Source organism: Haliotis cracherodii, unplaced genomic scaffold (assembly GCF_022045235.1).
Source record: "Haliotis cracherodii isolate W230 unplaced genomic scaffold, xgHalCrac1.p SCAF_2, whole genome shotgun sequence".
NCBI lineage: Eukaryota > Metazoa > Mollusca > Gastropoda > Lepetellida > Haliotidae > Haliotis > Haliotis cracherodii.
Window position 1 is genome coordinate 17,086,536 of NW_027266275.1, and position 21,807 is coordinate 17,108,342.

At 40.0% G+C, this 21,807-nt stretch overlaps 1 long non-coding RNA gene across 1 annotated transcript; it reads left to right on the forward strand.

Moving 5' to 3' along the window:
- Nucleotides 1-9,067: 9,067 nt before the first annotated feature.
- On the forward strand, nt 9,068-13,320 carry LOC139469839 (uncharacterized). The gene is made up of 5 exons (XR_011653745.1): nt 9,068-9,104; nt 9,332-9,362; nt 12,038-12,071; nt 12,428-12,457; nt 13,175-13,320. It is a non-coding gene; the product is annotated as an uncharacterized lncRNA (long non-coding RNA).
- Nucleotides 13,321-21,807: the final 8,487 nt, after the last annotated feature.

Sequence of the window (21,807 nt, forward strand, 5' to 3'; positions counted from 1 at the left end):
TTCGTAAACGTCTGAGACCTGCATCACTTCGGTCTTTCCTCCCACATTAAGCTGACACGCCGCGATATAACTGTAATACTGTCAAAAGCGGCGTTAAACGCAACTCAATCACTTTACATAAAGGATTTCCTCACGGGACTGGTCCTGAAGACGGGGTTTCCGGGGTAATGCGTTCCGGATTAATCAAGTTTCGCTGTAATACTGGAATCTAAAGTGTTTTGGAACATAGTATGACAATTCAAATATCTCTCACTCAAAAACCCCAAACCCTGATGTGTCTTGTTCTAAGTTCATTATTCAGTGTCTGATAGCTACCTCTCCTGATAACGTGATGATGGTCTGAAGACTGAAATCTGAACTATCAGTTAAACTCAAATGTAGATTGGGTCATGAGTGGCACAGGGGCCTGTTGTCGTCACGTCCCTTAAGTATGCCCAGATCAGTTGGTCGTATTTTCGGATCCCAGATTCACCTCCATGATGACATGGTCTGTCAGCACTGTGGGTGCTTGTGGGTTTCACAACAATGGTAAGGATCTCCGACCTGCCTCCCTTCTAGCTCTCCTCCCACATCAAGCTGACACGCCATCTTATAACTGAAATACTGTTCAAAGCGGCGTTAAATCTACTTGCAACTCACTCATTCAGTTGATTAGTGCGTTTCTGAATAAGTTTGGCCCGGGAAATGCGACACATGACCTGAACCAGACAGGTGACAATCGGAGTACATGGGGTACTCATGGGGTAACAAGAACATCCAGGAGTGAGCCGTATATAACCTTTTCCACGGACTTCTTCAAACCTGTTTTGTGCCAAGCTAATGTCAGTGCTTCCGTACCACGACGTTATCATGGGTTTTGAAACTACAGTAAACTACGTTTATAACGAACACGGTTATAACGAACTGACGGATATAACGAACTGTTTTGGGTCCCGTCTATTTGCTGCATATATGTTGTAAATGTGCTTATAACGAACTACGGTTATAACGAACTAAATTTAGTGGTCCCTTCGAGTTCGTTATAACCGTAGTTTACTGTAGGTAGATCAACTGGGTCGGGTGTAGCTCTATGCCTGTACACGGCGTATGAATGTAACATATTCCGCATCAAATAATTCAGTGTTAGGTGAGCGTGATAGGTATCCCATTCATATGCTATAACCAGGTGTGTAACATACTAGTTGTATTTACTGAAAATGACCGATTATTGTTTGCCGAAAAGTATTATGTGTTAATGACTAAAAGCGATAAAGCATAAGAAATCTCTGCTAAAAGCAACTGAAATTGTCTTTGTAAATAAGAGTTTGGCGACGCATTCCAAATGTGTGTCAACCAAAATGTATTTTTTAATGTATTCCAACAAAGCTTGAAAGAAACTTTTCTGCAGATTCAAGTCCAAAATTGACATATTATGTCCTATCCAAAACAATTTTTTTTGCGAATTTTTTTGACATTTATGCTTGTAAATTAAGATTATCTTATTTCGATTAAGCTCTCCTAAGTTAGATTTCGAGTGTGGCCCATATCGCAACGTATCAAATTACCAATGGAAGTTTAGAAAATGGATAAGTTGATATTTAAACTGCGTAAAAACCGAGTTTCACGTTTTTGGGGTTTATCTCGCTTATGATAATTTGAGGCAATTATACCTAAAACCAAAATGCTATCAATATCCCAACATCCATAAATTCCACATCCCAGATCCACAAATCATCATTAATGTAGGAAAATATTGATTTTATGTTTTGCACATGAAGAAAGAATGCAATTAGCATAATTGACATTTAAACCTGTGCTCAAACCCTCTGTACACAAAGGCCTGTGCCTAAACGTATTTAAACTAAAATTGATCCAGTAGCGTTTTAAGCTGCCTTCAGCAATGTTCCAGCAGAATCACGCTGAGAAACTCCAATTATGTATGGTTCACACATTGTACCTTGTGTGGAATCGAACCAGTTTCGACGCTTTAACCACTATGCTACCCCCGCCGCCCCTATTAGTCAAAGAATGTTGAACAGGAATGGGCATATGATATTCATATTTGCAATGTGTATTATACATCCGACCACATCATATATACAGCCTAAAGTGTCATGATGCGTCTGTTTCTCAGATGCTAATGACATGGAAACACATTCGGTATCTCCGGTTTTCATTGTCCAATTCTGGAAATGATCCTTCAGTAATTGTAGCGGCCACCAGCCTGCCATGCATATATACGGTTAAATGTTGGAAGTTCAGACTCCAATGTCAGATATATGTAGCAGAATGCGCCATGCCATTGTCCAATCCCAACGTCCAGTGCTGATTCCCCGACATGAAGCATCCCCCTGTGTGTGGACATCAGTATAGATAATTAACCAGGAGGAGTTCAAGCTTAAGTTGCATCTTGACGGCCAAACCCTTGGGTGCAGCGCTAACGAGTTCTCGCGTGGCCTTCGTGTATATTTAAGTTGTGTGTCGGTTACTGCCACTGGCTGAAGTGTTTCTGTCGAAATAGAAGAATAGCGACTTCAGCCCACATGTCTACCGGGTGTTATAAATCAGAGGAGCTTGTTGTATAGACAACGACGATAATACCAACACACTTCAAATCATATTGGCCATGCTGTGGGTGTTGTGTCAGGTTCAATGTGGATTTCGCAATATGTCATGTCAACGCTAGAGAATAATCGGTCTCTATTATCTTCCGAAACATATTTCTTTTGGCGTAAAAATTGTGGTGATAATTATATAAATGGATCACTGACTCAAGGTGTTCGCCAAAGAATGATTACTCATGCTCAGTATTGAGAAATGGTTTGATCAAAACAGATGGCCCCTGTGATCTCGAAATTGTTTTGATCAACTTAACTTTTGCATATTTCGAGATTGGTTTGAATCAAAATAAAATGGTCGTGAAAATTATCTCAAGATTAATTACCTAAAAACTATAGTTCCGCTATCTTGACATTGGGTTGATCAAACTGAATACGTACTTTGATACAAATGCTCGTTTTGATACAAAGAAAGTAATTTCGTGTTTAGGGTGTATCACACTTTGATACTTATATGTTTGCAATTTAACATTCAATCGGTTTGTAACAGAAACAACAAAAACAGATGGTCTGCATATATATATCGATGTTGTGTTTCGATTGACAAATTCCTTATATTCATTGATGATTGTTCGGGAAACTATTCGTTGTCCAGCTCTCAGCTGGTATCTCTGTGGAAGTGTTCGGCAGCTATGCTATTATCGTGTTTTGTATCACTGTCGTGTGTGTTCAAACAATTCCACTGTACTGTTGTCAGGTAAATGTTGATCAGGCCAAACAAACTGGCAATTTGTTCGTGGAAAATTTGTTTTCCCCAAGAGGTAACGGAAAATGATTTATTATCAATGGTTTAAGGGCTGATATGTTCTCTTTGATATTGGGATGTAATGTGAAGATATTGAAGAAACTAGAACTAATTTGTTTTTGACGTAAATTACATATAAAAATATGTCACGGGTTATCTCTTATTCCACAGTGATGTATGTGATTGTATTGACTGAGTCTGGGGTATTGAGTAGCAGAGTGCATGCGTATCCCGCTATTTATTACATTGTACGGTTTATGTATTGATCTATCCTATTTTGCCTTGCTAGAATCACAATTATGTATACGTAAAGGCATGGAAACCGGCTGATATTGTGAAAGTCGGTGATGAACATGTTCAGCGCTGTGACAAAAATTTAGATAATATTAGTTCGGGAATTTATGGGTATTTAAAACCTTATAATGTTTCTTCACGTGATGTGATGCTAGTTTATGTACGTCATATGCGGGATGACAATCCCATATTGAACCAGTATTAATGTGTTGTCATTTAAATATGTCCTTGACTAGTACATTCCACATTGATTATCACATTCTAATTGTCAGCTCGAAGTGCATTTTTAATCAGACCATCAGTATTAAAACTCTAGTGTCATTTACTACTCAACAGAAGTTAAAGAACATCCGATTCTTTCATATTACTAAATTTAATGTGTCGTGGTTTGACAGATGAACTATCGTTATATGAAAGAATCGGGTGTTCTTTGACTTCTTTTGAGTATCAGATTATTGGATGTCATTGGTTAAGCAGTCGAAATAAAGTGTGCCTTATTTTGTCTCCTGAGTTCACATTTACGTAAATATATGAATCATGTGAACGTTGACCCATATAGCATTGTGTACAATGAACCTTCATATAGAGTAAGTGTTATTAGGCAGATGTCCCGAAGGCCTTACGCGATGACGTTCCTATGTCAGCTAATTATGTTTGGCAGATTATTTCTTAATAGTAAACGCAACGAACTAAGTGATCGACCAGTTAATATTCTCGGGGGATAATTAAGTCCTGAAATGCTGGAATTAGCCTCTGGTTTTACTCACAGAAACACACACACACACACACACACACACACACACACTCTCTCTCTCTCTCTCTCTCTCTCTGTCTCTCTCTCTCTCTCTCTCTCTCTCTCACACACACACACACTCACACACACACACACACACTAATTGTTCATTGACTCTTCTGAAAACAAGCATGTTGTAGGTAAAAGAAGCATTGGTTGGAAGATCCTTTCAAAGTAAAATGTAGTCATCTTGAAGTAGAATATTCCCAAGAATATGGTCGATCCTTATATTAGATTGCTGGCATGTTCTATTTAAACTTATAAGCTACCCATCCTGAATCAATGCTACTCAGACACTGGTCGATATATGGCCGAAATAATGTCGATGCGACGTCACATCTACTCACTTAGACACTGTATCTGTTAGATAAGGGTATCTTGTTACCGTTAGATCACATAGTCAAAACTTTGTTTTATATGAAAGTCTTCATATTACTGACAGGAACTACTACACATTTGGGTGTGGTATTTGGAAAAGTCGTAAACCTGACAATGATTTATGTTTTGTTAATGACTGCTGGGTTTATAGTTGGTATCTTGTCAGATATAACACGTCATCAATCATCGACAAATGTACTTCATAATCAACTGGGTGCCTAGTTACATTGATAGTGATAAATGTATTTGTGGATGTTTATATAGAAACGTGGATAATTCGGTTAGTAAAAGTTGCCTGAAGAAATTCATTATCAATATGCTTGATTTGTACAATGGCATAATGTTATGACACATGTTTATGATTTAGAGCAGCATAACTTCGTTCGTCGGGGACCCGTTCAACATAGCGATCTTAGCGCTGTATTGTCTAAGTCTAATTTTAAATATGGAGTTACGCTCGTCTTAGCACCAAGATCGCTTTGTGGAATGGGGACCTGGTACTCCATTATCAGGAACCACCTCCCCGGAATCTGGTAATGAGTGTATGAACGCTGTGCCAAGGTTTGTATGTAGGGTCAAACATCATTTTCAACGAATGTGTGTATTATTCCACATTATAGTTTACATAAAAACCTAATGTGTGTATAACAGGTTGAATCATACAAGAGCTGTTGTCTGCTCTAGAATCATGTGATATATAAATTGCTTGTGTTTCTGTTGATTGTTAAATAGCATTTAGCAATATCCGTGATTATTGTGTGTTATCGTTTCTGTTGACATGTCAATAAATCCTTTACAGTGGCTCTCATTCTCTGTTGTTTGTTTGGTGGATTTTGCAACTGTTTCAATCCTGGCCCTTGGCGGCAATAAATCATCGAATGGCGAAACTTAACCCGATGTCTGAAACTGGTGGAAAACAGTATAACGTTTGACTTTAGTAAAAAGGAGACATGTAGCGACACCCACAGGCAAGAAGACCTTAACTACAAAACGAACCCTTTAACATTGGGCTTCGTGCCGTTGAAGGTAGAAGGATCGGAGAAAAGTAAGTGTTTTTTACGCTGTTTTGAACAGTATTTCATTTGTATCATGGTCCGATGTGATGCAGGTCTTAGTCGTTTAGCATTTGAATGAAATCCGCGAATACGGGTATGGATCAGAACTGTGCCAAAGTCGTGAAGCGGGTTCCTGGGTGAGGGGCAAGATAAAGCAATCAGGTGTGAGGTCGTGAGGTCGTGAGTTCGTGCCTTTGTGCCTGTGCTTCTCGTCAGCAGTTTTTTTTCCGATGCCTAGAACACACAGGGTGTCACCTTGAGAACTCCGACACCTAGAACACACACAGTGCATCTAATACAGAACTTTGACACTTACATCACACACAGGGTGTCTCCTTGAGAACTCCGAAACCTAGAACACACACAGTGCATCTAATACAGAACTTTGACACTTACATCACACACAGGGTGTCTCATTGAGAACTCCGACACCTAGAACACACACAGTGCATCTAATACAGAACTTTGACACTTACATCACACACAGGGTGTCTCATTGAGAACTCCGACACCTAGAACACACACAGTGCATCTAATACAGAACTTTGACACTTACATCACACACAGGGTGTCTCATTGAGAACTCCGACACCTAGAACACACACAGTGCATCTAATACAGAACTTTGACACTTACATCACACACAGGGTGTCTCATTAAGAACTCCGACACCTAGAACACACACAGTGCATCTAATACAGAACTTTGACACTAACATCACACACAGGGTGTCTCATTGAGAACTCCGACACCTAGAACACACACAGTGCATCTAATACAGAACTTTGACACTTACATCACACACAGGGTGTCTCACTGAGAACTGCAACGTCTAGAACACACACAGTGCATCTAATACAGAGCTTTGACATTTACATCACACACAGGGTGTCTCATTGAGAACTCCGACACCTAGAACACACACAGTGCATCTAATACAGAACTTTGACACTTACATCACACACAGGGTGTCTCATTGAGAACTGCAACATCTAGAACACACACAGTGCATCTAATACAGAACTTTGACATTTACATCACACACGGGGCGTCTCATTGACAAATGTGTTTTCTCATTTTTATACTGCCTGTCCACATATATGTAGGTCTCCAAACAGTTTTAAGGTCATTCTTCTCGATATTCTAGCCTCGGACCACAATGTCACACAAGCGTATTTTTCCGATATTTCAGACATCATCCGGCTGATTAGGGATCTCGGGCGCAAGGATTATTGGGCAAATCCTTACTTTAATGTTTATGTGAAGCCAACAAAATAAGGCCTCGCTGATATGAACTGAGGTTCAATAAGTTAATCGAATCTTTGATATTGGGTTTCTGGCTAATATCAATTTGTTGGCAGGGAAACTGAATATGATGTCCTTTAGAATGGCTCACACTTTACTTTTTTCCCTATCACACGCACGCACGCTCAGATAATATACAGATAGATCGGCTGTTATATAGACAGATATTGAACACAGATTATAGATGTTGCAGAAATTATTTTGAGTTACGAGTGTCCCGTGATAAATAATTTCAAAGAAATATCAATTTTATCCTCATGTAAAACATTAATTTATTTTACGAGTGCTTCAACTCCTTTATTTTGATCAGATATCTCCATGGAAACACAGGTTTTATTTGTTTGTTGCTTACGCCATGTAATATATTCCAACATTTATGACAGAGGTAAATAGTCGGATGTGGATGAGACAAACCAGGACTGATATGAGAAACAAATTCACATTCCATCGGGTTACGATGACACGAATCAACAAAGTCAGAGAGCCAGACCAACTGACCGCCATGTAGTCGCCACGTGCCACTGGCGCGCGACGAACGATTTGTCAACGTTAGACGAGCATGTTGAGCGTGTGACTAACGTGTGAATAACGACAGAATAGCGTCTTGCTGGCGTGTTATTTTTACGGTGCGCTAGGGGACCGTTCAGCGGTCGTTGACAGGTCGCCAGTGAGTCGTTCAATGCAAAGCAAACGATTAGTAACAATCAAGTAACGCTAGAGTAACGACTGACTAACGATAGCCGAACGCGTGCAACGCTCGGCAAACGTTGGTAAAACGTTCCACGAACGTTCTTAAACGTTCTTCAGCGTTTAAAATTAAACGTTGAAGAACGCTGGTCTCAGTGAGAACTTTTGTGCATGTTCAAAACTTTTTTTCCGGACCAGCGTTCTCCGCCGATTCCCGGCGATCACCGACGTTCACTGGCGTTCACACAACGCTCTTCTGGCGCTATCCCAGCGACCATGGGCTACTACCAACGTTTCCTCAAACGTCATAGAACGCTGACCAGAACGTCATGGTGTGACGGCCCCATAAGAGGCGACTAACGGTATCGGGTGGTCAGGCTCGATGACTTGGTTGATGCATGTCATAGAATCCCAATTGTGTGGATCATGATATTAATCACTGGATGTCTGGTCCAGTCTCGATTATTTACAAACCAACATCATATGCGGCGTTAAACATGAAATAAACAAACAAACAAAGTAAACATGATGATACGCCTCCATCAGGGACAATGTTCCCCTGACGAAGGCTAAAAGCTAGAAGCATTATATATTTTTTATCCACAATTCAAACGGTCAACCAAATCAACAACTTACGAAACGAGGTTACAGACTGGTTTGAATCCATGTATTAATGTACCATAGGGAACAATGTCCAAATAGGAATATACAACAGGTAACACAACAACAAGGGAATCAGTTTCAATATTTATATTCGATAAACCGGAATTTCGTTCATCCGGACGATGTTGCCATGCACAGATAGGTACACGAGTTCACATGTGTAGAGAATAATGAATATGCATACAGAGTAACTCGCTCTGCCAGAAACCCCGCAATCTGGACGAGAATTGATGAGAACGCTTAGATACAATTTTAGGGACATAGCTACGTACTTATTTGGGCGGTGAGATAGCCTAATGGTTAAAGCGTTCCAGTCCTATTGCGGGAATATTGTTAAAAGTGGCGTAACGTTATATTCACTCGCGTACCTACTTTTCGGTTAAAGAGAAATTGGTTAGTTCCAACATTCCAATGGGAACAAGGACCGGATTAATAAGTTTTTGCTGCATAAACTGTTTTTCTCGAAATTGTACACACAAGAAAAATATATGTAGCACAATAGATAAGTAGACAGGTATAGATAAGTAGATAAATATGAGGACATGTGTCATGATCCCACACCATATCTTGTACAGACAGGCTAAACTGTAAGTGATTTACTCCCGTGTTTTGATCTCCGTCTTATTAACCTTGTAAGGAAATAATTGCATTGGATCATGATCATACACAATAAATGATGTTTCAAATTAATAACACCTCCATAAAAATGGTGATCAACGATCAATATTAATTAACCATCGAGCGAACAATGAAATATTAAGCAATATTACACTGATTGTTGGGGAGAAACATAATATTCCTTTACGACTTTCAGGTTGAAAATGAAGGACCTTCTTGTGCTTGCGGTAAGTTTTTTAATATTGAAATAGAAACTGCAAGGATAATAGTGTCAGTCCTAGTTAAATTAAGAATAAATCAATTGTGATGCGTGTTGTGTATTGAATATTGCGAATCTGCAAATGTTGAAGCGCTCGTTAAATCAACAACATTAATAGCTGAGTACACAAAGCAAATAATAATCTATTTCTATTTCTATTTCGAAGCGCTCTCCAAATTAAGCCTAAAAGCCTGTTATCGAATACCTGTTTATGCAAGGGAAGCTGTGTTTGAGAGAGAAGCTAAAATGTGCATACTAAAACCTAAACACATTCCATGTCCCATGATTTAAACATACTGATATCCTAAACACGTTAACAATTGTGTTTAAAATAGAACATGTTTAGGAGAGGCTGGGGGGATGGAGTGGGTGTGTGTGGGGGTGGATTGGTGGGGAATTGTACCTTTTTTTTAGCCTAGCATACATAGAACTGAAGTATCGTTGTGGGGTTTAATCATTTATTCCATAGCCCCATTGCAGATTCATACACTTGTTCCAGCTCTTCTCCATGTCTATATCCATGTGTTGGTCAAATCCTGGTGTGTTAAGCAACCGTCCACAGCAGCAACAAATTTTTGTGTCTCGTCAAATCTCTTACAAAACAAGTGTCTTTTCAAATTTCAAAACAGGCGGTAGTACCCACTAGGGGCAAGATCTGGTGAATAAGGTATATGGGCTAGAAGCTCATATTGACATTCCCGTACAGCAACAATTACAACCTAAGTGGTATGAACTTGATCATTGTCCTGATTGAGGAGAACACCACGTCAAAGTTGGCCGTAGCAGTATTTTTTGCCCGACTCGCGAACAAAGTTTTCAAGATGTGGGCAAAATGATTCTTCATAGTTGTTTCCCATGGTAAAAAGTCTATGTGTATTATGCTTTTGATATCCTCAAAGAAGATAACCATAGATCTGATTGCTGTAAACGTTTCGGGAGACCCGAAGAGTTTCCAAACCATGATTACCTAAAACAACCGTTAACTTTATGGATAACAACTTCTGGTTTATTGCATATAGCGACGTTTCTATGTAGATTCTTACACCGTTATCACCAAGTGTTATCCATAAAGGTGTTAGTTTTTTCTTAATTATTTGCCAACTTCTAGAATGTCAGTCCAACATGATTACCTGTTTGCTCTCGGATCGTAGTGAAGGATCCAGGTCTCATCACCTGTCACTAGCCAAAAATGAAAATCTTATGGGTAACATAGGATATTAGAGGTGACCCGCGAGTCTTTATTTCATGCGCTATAGCATTCATGGAACACACCTTTGATATATGTAGATGTTCCTGCAGGATTGTTTCTATTGAAAAGAAGCATGTGGTTTCATCTAACTCAAAGACTGTCATGCGCCTATTGTTTGGTAGACAGTTGGGCACAGCACCATTTTTTCTTTTGTGGTACTGTGGTGGGCCGAACAGACAAAATATGATGACAGCTATATGCTCAGTTTTGTCCAATGTAATCCTAAGGAGTAGGGTACCTCAGGGTCGAAGTCAAATATCAGCGAGCCACTGGACTGAATCACGCCAAATTATGACAGCTGACTCACCAAACAGGTCAATACTAATATATGTCCCACGTTAGCGTAACAATAATAACAACAACAACAACAACCTAGACATGTCAGACTCAAATCTTTCTCATATCATCTCGTAGACACTTAACACCTGAAGACATGTCCATTCATCTTTTGTACTGGATTCCAAAGCTCAAAACAATCCGTACAAAGAGAGATATATTCCTTGGTCCAGCAAATGTACCACGAAATCCATGTCTCGAAGATTACCCAAAACCCTTAATACAATCAAGGAAGGGCCTTCATTGTACTTTGTACATCACTATCCCACATCACAAACTTAAGGGAAAACTTCATTCCTTTATCCAAAACATGTTGGCCATATCTATCTTCAGGGTTTCAGGTCAATGTGGCAAAAATGAAAGCACATGTCATCAGAAGTTTACTGAGAAAAAAATGTGTGAAAAGCTGGACTTCCTCATTGATAACATCAATGTAAAATTGGGGGCTAAGACATTCAGGCAAAAAGTCGGCATCCCCATCGGCAAAAATTGATCGTCCCTTCCTTGCTGATCTGTTTCTTTATGCATGTGAATTCAGAATTGCTGCTCGGAATGGTCAAAGTCAAAACAAGGTAATGTAGCCAAGAAATAAAACTTAAGCTTCGGGTATATCGATGATCTGATATCGTTTGATAAACATCAAATTCCCATAACAGCCAATTCCCTTCCTCTGATTTACCCACCTGAACTAGAAATAAGAACCAGTGAGACCGTCTTATTTCAAATTTAGATGCCTAAAGATTCAAAGTGACAAAACACTCTCCACAAGACTATGACAAGAGCGTTAAACAGGTTAAAGATATTAGCCAAAGTTAAACCTTCGTTACTTTTGAACACAATCCTAAACAAGCTCAGTGCTAAACATGTGTCTAATACCCAAACACATTTTTTACAGTGTCGACGTTGTCATCACACACAGTGTTTTAACATTCATAATCCTCCTAATCGTCATCACTTATGAGTTCCATTAAGCCAGTGAGGCAATGACTCGTCAATAATGAATAGTAAGTGTTAAAGTAGGTCAATTAACTGTATATATACATATTCATTACTTTCAGACTGTTTTGGTTTTGGCGTCCTCATTGATTGAAGGTAGGGACATTCATACATTTATTGAACAACCTTTTATAATTAAAAAGCATTACTATGACCTTACAGACGAAATTATAACTCCCGAAGTGTTATATAGGTTCATAACGAGACGATTATTGTATGAAAAGAGTTAGACGAGGAAGCGTTTTATGAACTGGTCTAATAAAGGTTCGTTGGAAATGTACTGTGGGTCAGCGAGTTAACATTGATCTATATACTTTTACACTAAATCTTTTCAGAACGTAACATTACTTATTATGTAATTCTTCTTTTATTTCAAATGTTTCGCATTGACGTACATTTTTATTTGTTCTGAGGACGTTCCCATTAACGTTTGTAACTTTTGTTTTTCCAAGGTAGAGCAGCTGACCTTTCCACTCGAGATGGTAAGGCACTATAGACCTCGCCACTTGAGTGAGTGAGTGAGTGAGTGAGTGAGTGAGTGAGTGAGTTGGGTTTAACGCCGCTTTTAACAATATTCCAGTTTTAATGTGGGAGAAAATCCCGAAGTGATGCAGGTCTAAGACGTTTACCACTTCGGTGAAACCCACGAGCACGGGTATGGTGCTGACAAACCTAGAAACATAATTGGGGCGAACCGGGATTCGAACCCACAATCACAGGTTTCTGGCGTGCCCAAGGGACGCAACTCTGCACAGCGAATCGCGGTGCCTTAGACGACTGGGCCACCCGTGCCCCCCTCGCCACTTGAAATGGTATCACGACAGAAAGCTATGATGAATTAACAAAGATAGATTCATGTGTACTGAAACTTATAAAGTAAAAACAAGCCATTCCGCCAATAAAGAATATTATTTACAGTTATGAAAGAAATGCAAAAAAATGTCCATTTTCTTAGTTATAACATAATTGAGTTTTGATCATGAGGTCACAATCCGAGTAGGAATCAATTGTGTATGATTTATATGATTTCTTCTTGTGGTGATAATGAGTTTGTATGCTGATATTACCTTTTGCCTTTATTACCTCTGCGATAATGATTATCCGTGATTTATGCTGGAAATAGATATGATATGATAACTTGACATGATCACTTCAGCTGACAATGGTCCGCTATAATATTTGATAATGTATCGCTGCAGCTGACTGCCAGTCCCCCCTGTGCCCCATGTACCTCCCGGCCTGTGTGAAATATACAAAGGATGCCAACGGCTGCAACACATGTTACTGTGACATTCCCTTTTGAAAGCGGAATTCAATCATCTCAAATGCCAATAAAAACTATAAATAGAGGCCATCAATCGGCTTTATGATATTTGTCATCGTATGGGTGAGTTGTCCAAGCATCAAGAGACAATATGAATATCACGTCAACAGCATCACCTTCGGAATGACAATGGCACTTTAGATTTGTAACTCGTGATGTAGAGTTGATGCACGTTTCACCTGCACTGATTGAACTTATTTCTAGTTTCCTTCTTAAAGGCCGGGTTGTCTGTGCCACAATTTTCTGTGCAGAGTTGCGTCCCTTCGGGCATGTCAGAATACAATGATCGTGTGTTCGAATTCAAGATTCGCCACGATTTTGAGCCTAGTTTCTTTTTTTCAAATTGGTAAACGTCTACAACCTGCACGGCGTCACGTCACATAATGCTGACACACAGTAATATAAATTCTTTAAAGCGGCGTCAAACTCAAATCAAATAACTCACTCACTCAAAAATGTCGGCTCTAAAGACTGATGAAAATCAAGGAAATGCACGTCACCCCAACCCTGTTCCGACATGTACACTTAAATCCATCCTTTACCTTAACATAATCATTTCCATATGTTTTTCCATATTTATTTATTTATTTTTTTTTGGGGGGGAGGTTGGGCATACGAAACGTGACTTTGTTGTCTAAACGATAAAAAAATATGTTTTTATTGCATGTTAGTTCAGCGTCGCAGTAAGCAATGCTCCGTCTATTTCACGGCCGACTTATAATTGTGTCTGAAAGAGACAAATTAGTGATTGATATCAGCAATAATCCAGCTATTTGACAGTTTTCTGTAAATAATAGTGCCTGGACCAGACAATCCAGTGAATGACACCATGAGCATCGATCCACGCATTTGGGATACGATGACATGCATCAACCAAGACAGGCGAACCTGAACACTCGTTGCGAGTTTTTAGCAATAGCCCATCCATATCACGGCGGGACACACCTAGAATGTAAATACACAATTTGTGATAACACTTTAGGTAAACGATGACCAGTTTAATGAACCACACCACCATCGACCGATACACACAATCCTATGAAGACTGAAGTGACAGTACAATGCCACAGGCATTGTGTGTCCCTGTAGTATAATCAGTGTCATATGTCAATAAACGAGTAGTAGTGGATTGATGGCAGGGCATTGAAATCTCCATTCCAACAATCAACAACCACTTTTCTATCATTAATATCCAGGTCGCTAACCATGGTCATTGACAATTTGGTCCTGAATTATTCAATGCGTTTGAAAGCCTAGGATAATAGCACGTGGCTCCTTGATGTGATGCCAGTGATGTACATCATTTACAAACGACTCAACCACCATTCCCGTCATTACCCTGAGGTAGCTAACAAGGTAAGTGTTGTATATTGGTGATGTCACTTTGTTTGTAATACTATGCTATATAGTGGGTCAGATACAATGTACATAGTTGAACTGTGCAAGTGGAGAGACAAACTGGAAATTGTAACCTATTATGGCGATCTTGGGGTTGTTTGCCATATTCTTTACCAAACTGAGACTGATTCTACTGCTTCCAAACGCATGCCAAGATGTCTACCAAACTTATGTTATTGTTTCCAAGAGATATTTCTAAAAATAGAAAGTGTTTCTACATTCTGTTGACACATCATGTCTATTGATGTCACTTTGTATTTAGGATGTTTATGATGGACGTGTGAGTCATATCAATAAATAGGATAATCTGGTGCCTTTCAGTCCTAATCTGATCGTAGCCTAGTGGGTAGAGAATCTGCCCGGAGGTCGGAAGGTCGGTGGTTCGATTCTCTGGCCGCATCATATACCATAATACGTTAGTACTAGTGTCAGCGCGCATGTTGACGGTGAATTAGCTCATTGGGGAAATAAAGGACAAAATAGGCATCGGTGTCCCGTAACATTTTATGCACAACATGTAAACAATAAACAGCAAATACGCAATGAGCGGAATACCTGCTCTGACAACACAAACACAGCAATGAGCGGACCTTCCAGTTCAGGCATACATGAGGTGAGCGGAGCTTCAGCTCATCCTCAGGACGTTTCCTACGAGCGGTACATCCTGATCGTGGTCGGCCCTACACCAGCACTCGGAATAACAAAAACTGACTAACAGTATGATGACAACACATACGAGTATATAGAAACGAACAACAATGGACAGACAAGGAGACAATGACGTTGCTCTGGATATTGGACATATGGGTGTGATGAACCGACACAGTTCAAGGGATGATCAAGTAAGACAATAAATGTCACACTATAAATAACAGTAATAAGTGGGAAGTGATATGGTAGCCCGGGTTGGCTGACAGTCAATAAACAATGAAATGTTGGTGAGGATTAACAACTGGGATTAGCGTCTTTTAAATAATGACAATTAAGTTATGGAGACATATACATGTCATGGCTACAGGGTAATTTGCCTTTGGAATCAAATGTTCTTCAGACAATGGTTGTCCCAAATCAGTCGCTATGGCACCAGCATGTGGAACGGGTTACTAAGCCTGTTACTCATTAAGGGGACAAAACAAACTGATCGGCTCGGAGTCAGTATACTGTGTCTGAGTGGGGTATCCATGGTAAACTGCGGCATGGTATCTCAGTGGGCTACCATTGTAAAAATGGCATTAGTCCGGACTAACACAAGAAGGCACACACACAGGCGAGCATATGGCTATTATAATATTGAACCCGACGTTAAACCCTATTTAACCTCACCTTCAGTCTTGACCAGCGATGATTTCCAGTACCATAATAATATGGGAGTATTAACACATATTTTAAGTTTGAACAATTTATAAATATACTTAGTTTGTGACTGACTAGTATAACAAAACCACCATCACTGAGTTTTGGAGTATATCTGCACAACCGGTTGTATGAATTGGTTAAGGTTTTCTGGGAATAAATGTTTGGCCAAAAAACAATTGAAACTAAAACTACAGATTGAAGTCATATTTTAATTGTGTAAATTATTTCGCTCGAACGAAAATGCACAGACAAAAAAAGTGTGATGTAGGAATCACTAACATTCTGTCCATGTGTTACAGATTGCTTCATCCATTGTGTCGTGGAGATCCAATATGAAGTTTGTGTTGATGCTGCATGGCCTTCTTGTGTGTAACATATGGCTGAGCTTCCGAGTCGCGACGCTTGATTCTATTCGGGCAACAGGGACGAAGAGGGGGGCATCTGAAGACAGGCTTGCTGGAGGCTCCGAGGGTCACGCAGCGACCTCACCGACCAGGATACGTACATCGTCCACAGGCGCACCTGCCGCCTTGATAGCGTCTACGGGACTATCGGCTTCCTCGACAGAACCCATAGCCACGCATGTCTCAGTATTTTATCCCACAGCCGTGCTTGATTTAGCGACAGAAACCAACGCGCTGCCTGTTCCAACGTTAGAACCAACAACTATGTATAATTCAGGGACAGAACGCACCGCCAACCTTGTCGTAGTATCTGAAATCACTGCCATGCTTGATTCATCGACAAAAAACACAGAAACAACAGTCACACCAGTCTCATTGTCAACAACCATAGTTTTGCTTGTCTCAGCTACAGAAACCTTAGACATAAGTGATTCATTTGGATCATCTGCTATTACACCTACAGACGTCATGCATGCATATGCTGCGAATTCGAAAGAAACTTCGTTATCAGAATCCACGGTGATGCCGACATCCGGTTCTGATGTAACTTTATTAACAGACCAGAAGTATCACTCATCTGACAACACGACTAGAAGCATCACATTCTCAAATCACACAATTGATGTAAACACCACTGACGTCCTGACAAACAGTTCATCCAGTGATACCGTATCCGGTACTTCAGACAGCACTGATCTCGTGCCTCAGATAGAAGATACTGATGAGGTTTACTACGAAGAGCAGTGGGATGAGCCAGAGAAGAACTACACCCTAGCCTATCAGGTGGAAGCTTGTGGACGACACTGCAGGAACGGTAGCACCGTGTGGTCTGCACCTCTAGAGTTCTCACCCTTCAGATGCAGCAGCTGCTATTGTGACAACCTCTGCACATCATACGCCGATTGCTGTCCGGACGAAAATGGTACTGTGCCTACCTCCGATTCCGACGACGTCACCTACGTGTGTATCAGGCCTGGTCCAAATAGATTTTCCGATACATTGTATTATATGATAAAGTGGTGCCCGTCCAATGCAACCAATGTAACCAGTATGGTCAGTGAAGAACTGTACCCTGTGACATCCGTCCGTACACGTCAAACGTATTTTAATGAGGCTTTTGCTGCATGCAACAATGACACAGACTTCGTTCATTGGTTGAATGTAACAAAGTGCTCTGATGTCGTTTTACATTATGAAGATGATGATGAGGATGAGGATGACATGACACCAGACGGGGCAACACAAGAACGTGGAGTATCAGAATGCTATGCCTCGTTCATACCAGCCCCAGAGTCGGTTACCCATCGACCATGCAGTTGGCATAAAACAGTGGACTCGGAAAGGATCGTCGACAAATGCAACAGTAGTGGAATACTGTCAAACGTTGACCCAGTCCTAGAGACACTTTGCCAATCGAGCGAATATCTGGTAGATAATTATGATACAGTATACAAGAACGTCTTTTGCTATTTATGCAACACCATTTCTGTCATGCCTGGAGGAGGTGGTGGCTTTCAACAGGATGCTCCAGTATCTTTGAGTGACTTGACTAGCTTCAGGGCTGTCGATGGAGGTGGTCATTCAGGCGAAGATGAGGCTAAAGTAACCTGTGCTGAAAATGAATGGTCAGATCCCGTCACAGTGAGTACCTTTAATCAGCTGCCCCGGTTAAAGACATACATATGTTGTGTCCATACAATATACTCCAAGACAAATGGATCTGTCATCGTGATCTTGTTCCTCATATTATGATATTGAAGAAGCATATAACTCAAATGTCCTCTCATATTCTCTGCAGATTCAAAGTGCACTGTGTTTCAATTGCCTGAAAATTGACCCTAGGCTTTCTACAGATAATTTCGACTAAAACTTAAACGATCAAAGATCTAAAATTACATGTCCTTAAGAATAAACTGTTGCATTACTCATTAACAAAACTGCATCGAAACTCAGTTTTTCATCACAATTTTGTGAAAATGCTTTGTAGAGAAAATAAAAGCAACAAAATCAATGTGAAATGATGGACTTCCTCATTGATAACATCCATGTAAAATCTGTGGAAAAGACATTTAGGCAAGAAGTAGGCATCCCCATCATACCCTTGTTTTCATTTTGCCAATCTGAGCAGAAATTCCGATTCATATGCAGAAATAAACAAATCAGCAAGGCGGGGGAGCACAATTGGTGCCCATGGGGCCTTCTTGTCTCAATGGCTTATCGCAAAGTGTTAACTGTGAAGTCTAGCATTAATAGTGAACGTCAGGAGACATTTGCTTTCATTTTTGACAAATTTTCCTGAGCCTGGGAATAGAGATATAACACGATTTATGGTCGCCACATTGAGTGACAAACGCCCCATGGATCAAGGGAGAAAAAACAGTTTCTTCCATTTGTCGAGTGGGATAGCGGTGTACAAAAAATCATTTTTTTTTAAAAATCCATCACTCTAAATGTGAGGGTTTTTTTCTAATTAAATTAAGACTAACTCATGGAATTTGAAGAAAAATATTTCCAATATTATTTCTTTTTCAGAAAAGATGCAGAAATCTCAACTGTGCAGCCGGCAGACATTTGGAGGTCGGAAACTGTGCCCTTGATGACCTTGACATTCTTAATGTAGAATACTACGCTCTCTTGCAATTCACGTTCACTAAGAACATATCCGGTGTGAAGAACTGGACAGATGTAGTGACCATGTTTCGGAACAGAATCCCTGAGATACTCTCTACGTTTGATGCCCTTGTCTATAGTTTTCATGTTGAAGAACTTATATATCCTGAATCTGATCCTGATGAGGAAACGGATTACAATGTTGGAATATACATTGAGTTCAGATCTCTGAGGAATGATTCACGTTCTGAATACGAGTCTTGCCTCTTGAATAAAACATGGAGCGAGTGGGTGTTTCACCACAATGATATTGTTACAGTTCTTCAACCCGAACAATATGACTTTAGGACTTATCCAGATTACTGGCATATTTTCACATTTGATCCTTTAGCTAGGATATGTTGCTCGGATGAGGCATATGGTACATGGCTGTTTAGGCTCTCTAAATTATTCGATTGGTTTCCGCACAATCCGGATATGAGAATACCTCTTCATTCACCTGTATGTGCCTATATCACGCTGGATGAACGAGAATTCACCATATCTCCTGACCGGTCTCTTCGGCTGTTCTCCGGCAATGCGACCTTGCGAAAGGGAGAGTATTTCCATGCATATTACGAAATCCATGTATGCCTTCATACACTGCTGTTAGCATTGAACGACGAGGATAATATAGAGGAATATGTAAACGAAACCTCAAATAATATGTCGCGTATACAGGGCTATCTGTCACTGGTATGCACTTGCATATCTCTGATCTGTCTCCTTTTAACGTTGATTACTTTCTTTACATTTTCTTCCCTACGGAGCCTCCCCAACAAGAACACCATGTTCCTAGCCATGTCGCTGTTTGTAGCTCAGGCAGCATTCCAGTTCGGTGCTGGAGGTACGGGGAACAAAATGGCATGCCAAATAATTGGTGTTGCCATCCATTTCTTGTGGCTGACGGTGGTGTTCTGGATGAACGTCTGTTGTTTCCATATGTTCAGAGTCTTTGCCTCATCTGCAAAGGGTAGGGTTGCCCATTCCGTTCATTGGAAAACTCTATTGAAGTATGCCTTTTACGTCTATGGATTTGCATCTGCAATTGTTTCAGCAACCATTGGTGCCAACTATGCCATTTCTAACGGTACGTCCATTGGGTATGGAAAACGGTTATGCTACATCAGCGATCCAATGGTCAATGGTCTGGCGTTCGTTCTTCCTCTTGGAATCACTATTGCGGTGAATACGTTCCTATTCGCCTTCACTATCTGTACAATATCCAAGATCAGTAAAATTGAAAAAACATCCTCGCCTGATAGGAGAAACATGTTTGTCTATATCAAACTGTCGACTCTGACGGGAGTGTTTTGGGGGCTGGCTATTTTGGCCGAGGTTACCGCCATCAGCGCTTTATCCTACATCTCAATTGTCCTGAATGGGTGCCAGGGAGCGTTCATCTTCATGTCATACGTGGCCAACCGCCGAGTCTACAGGATGTGGAGGAAGGTGTGTCATCAGCCGAGGGCAGACTTCACTGGGTCCAGATCCAGTCAATACACTGAGAGTTCAAGATTATGATTCACACATATACGTGACCTGTAGAGAAGATTTGCGTTTGACGAAGTCTCGAAGTGTGCATCGTATTCAAACTGGAAGCAATTTGAAACTGAAATGTGATGTAATGTTTTCATATCCCTTTGATAACTTTTCTCATAGATTTACTGTCACTTTGTGAATTATGAATTATGTCGGTGTTTGATTTTTACATGCACAGAAGCTAATGATAGAGTTGAAATGACAATGTGGTGAAATGAAATGGGGTTTAACGTCCAAGATTATTTATACTTATTGCACACACTGTGTGTGTGGATGTGTGTACTCGTCCGGACGAATGTCGGTTTTATACTGCTAGCCCACTGAGATATCATGCTGCAACATAAATAGTAAAATTACTACCTTAAAAAGTGAATTTTACTGTCCAGTCGGACACTAACTTGTTGGTAGACTTTACTAGCCAGATAGTAATTATTTTACTAATTCAACTAATAGGTGGTCTACCGTAGATTAGTCAAGTTTACTAATCACTTAGTCAAGATGACTATCCATATTTCAAAGAACTACTGGTTCAAATAGTGAATTATACTAATTGAATAAGTGGTGTGTATTGAGACCAGATATTATTTTTCAACTAGAGCTGCAAAATGAGAAAAAAAATTCTTAACACTATGAGCCATAATAATAAAATTTAGAAAACACATTGCAACTATGTATTTTTGTGAATGTCAGTTGTCGGACTCTTACTAATTTCCTCGTCGCTGTTACTAATCAAGTCAGTATAATTCACTAGGCCTTTTTCCCAGAGCTAAGTTTAACATGGATACCCAATGGTAACAAGTATCATCTTATAACCTCGTTTGGTATGTCGCGACCGGGTATCGAACAAGCGACCTGCCGTTCACCGGACAGACGCGTTATCCACTAGATCAGTATATATTAACAATGATATATACATGTCCATGGTCATATATTTAAAACACAAACGGATATGAAATCGTTATCCGACCCACCACTCCTACGTATATAGGAACACTCCCCAAAAGAAAGATATTGAGTTTGTATATAATATCTACATTAAAATACAGTGTTGTACGGACATTTTGTCTTGTGCTTTAACAACGTTACTTTGTCTGTGTCGAATGTCACCAGCTCAAAATATTGATGTTGGTACATCTTAGAACATAATAATTCATGGATA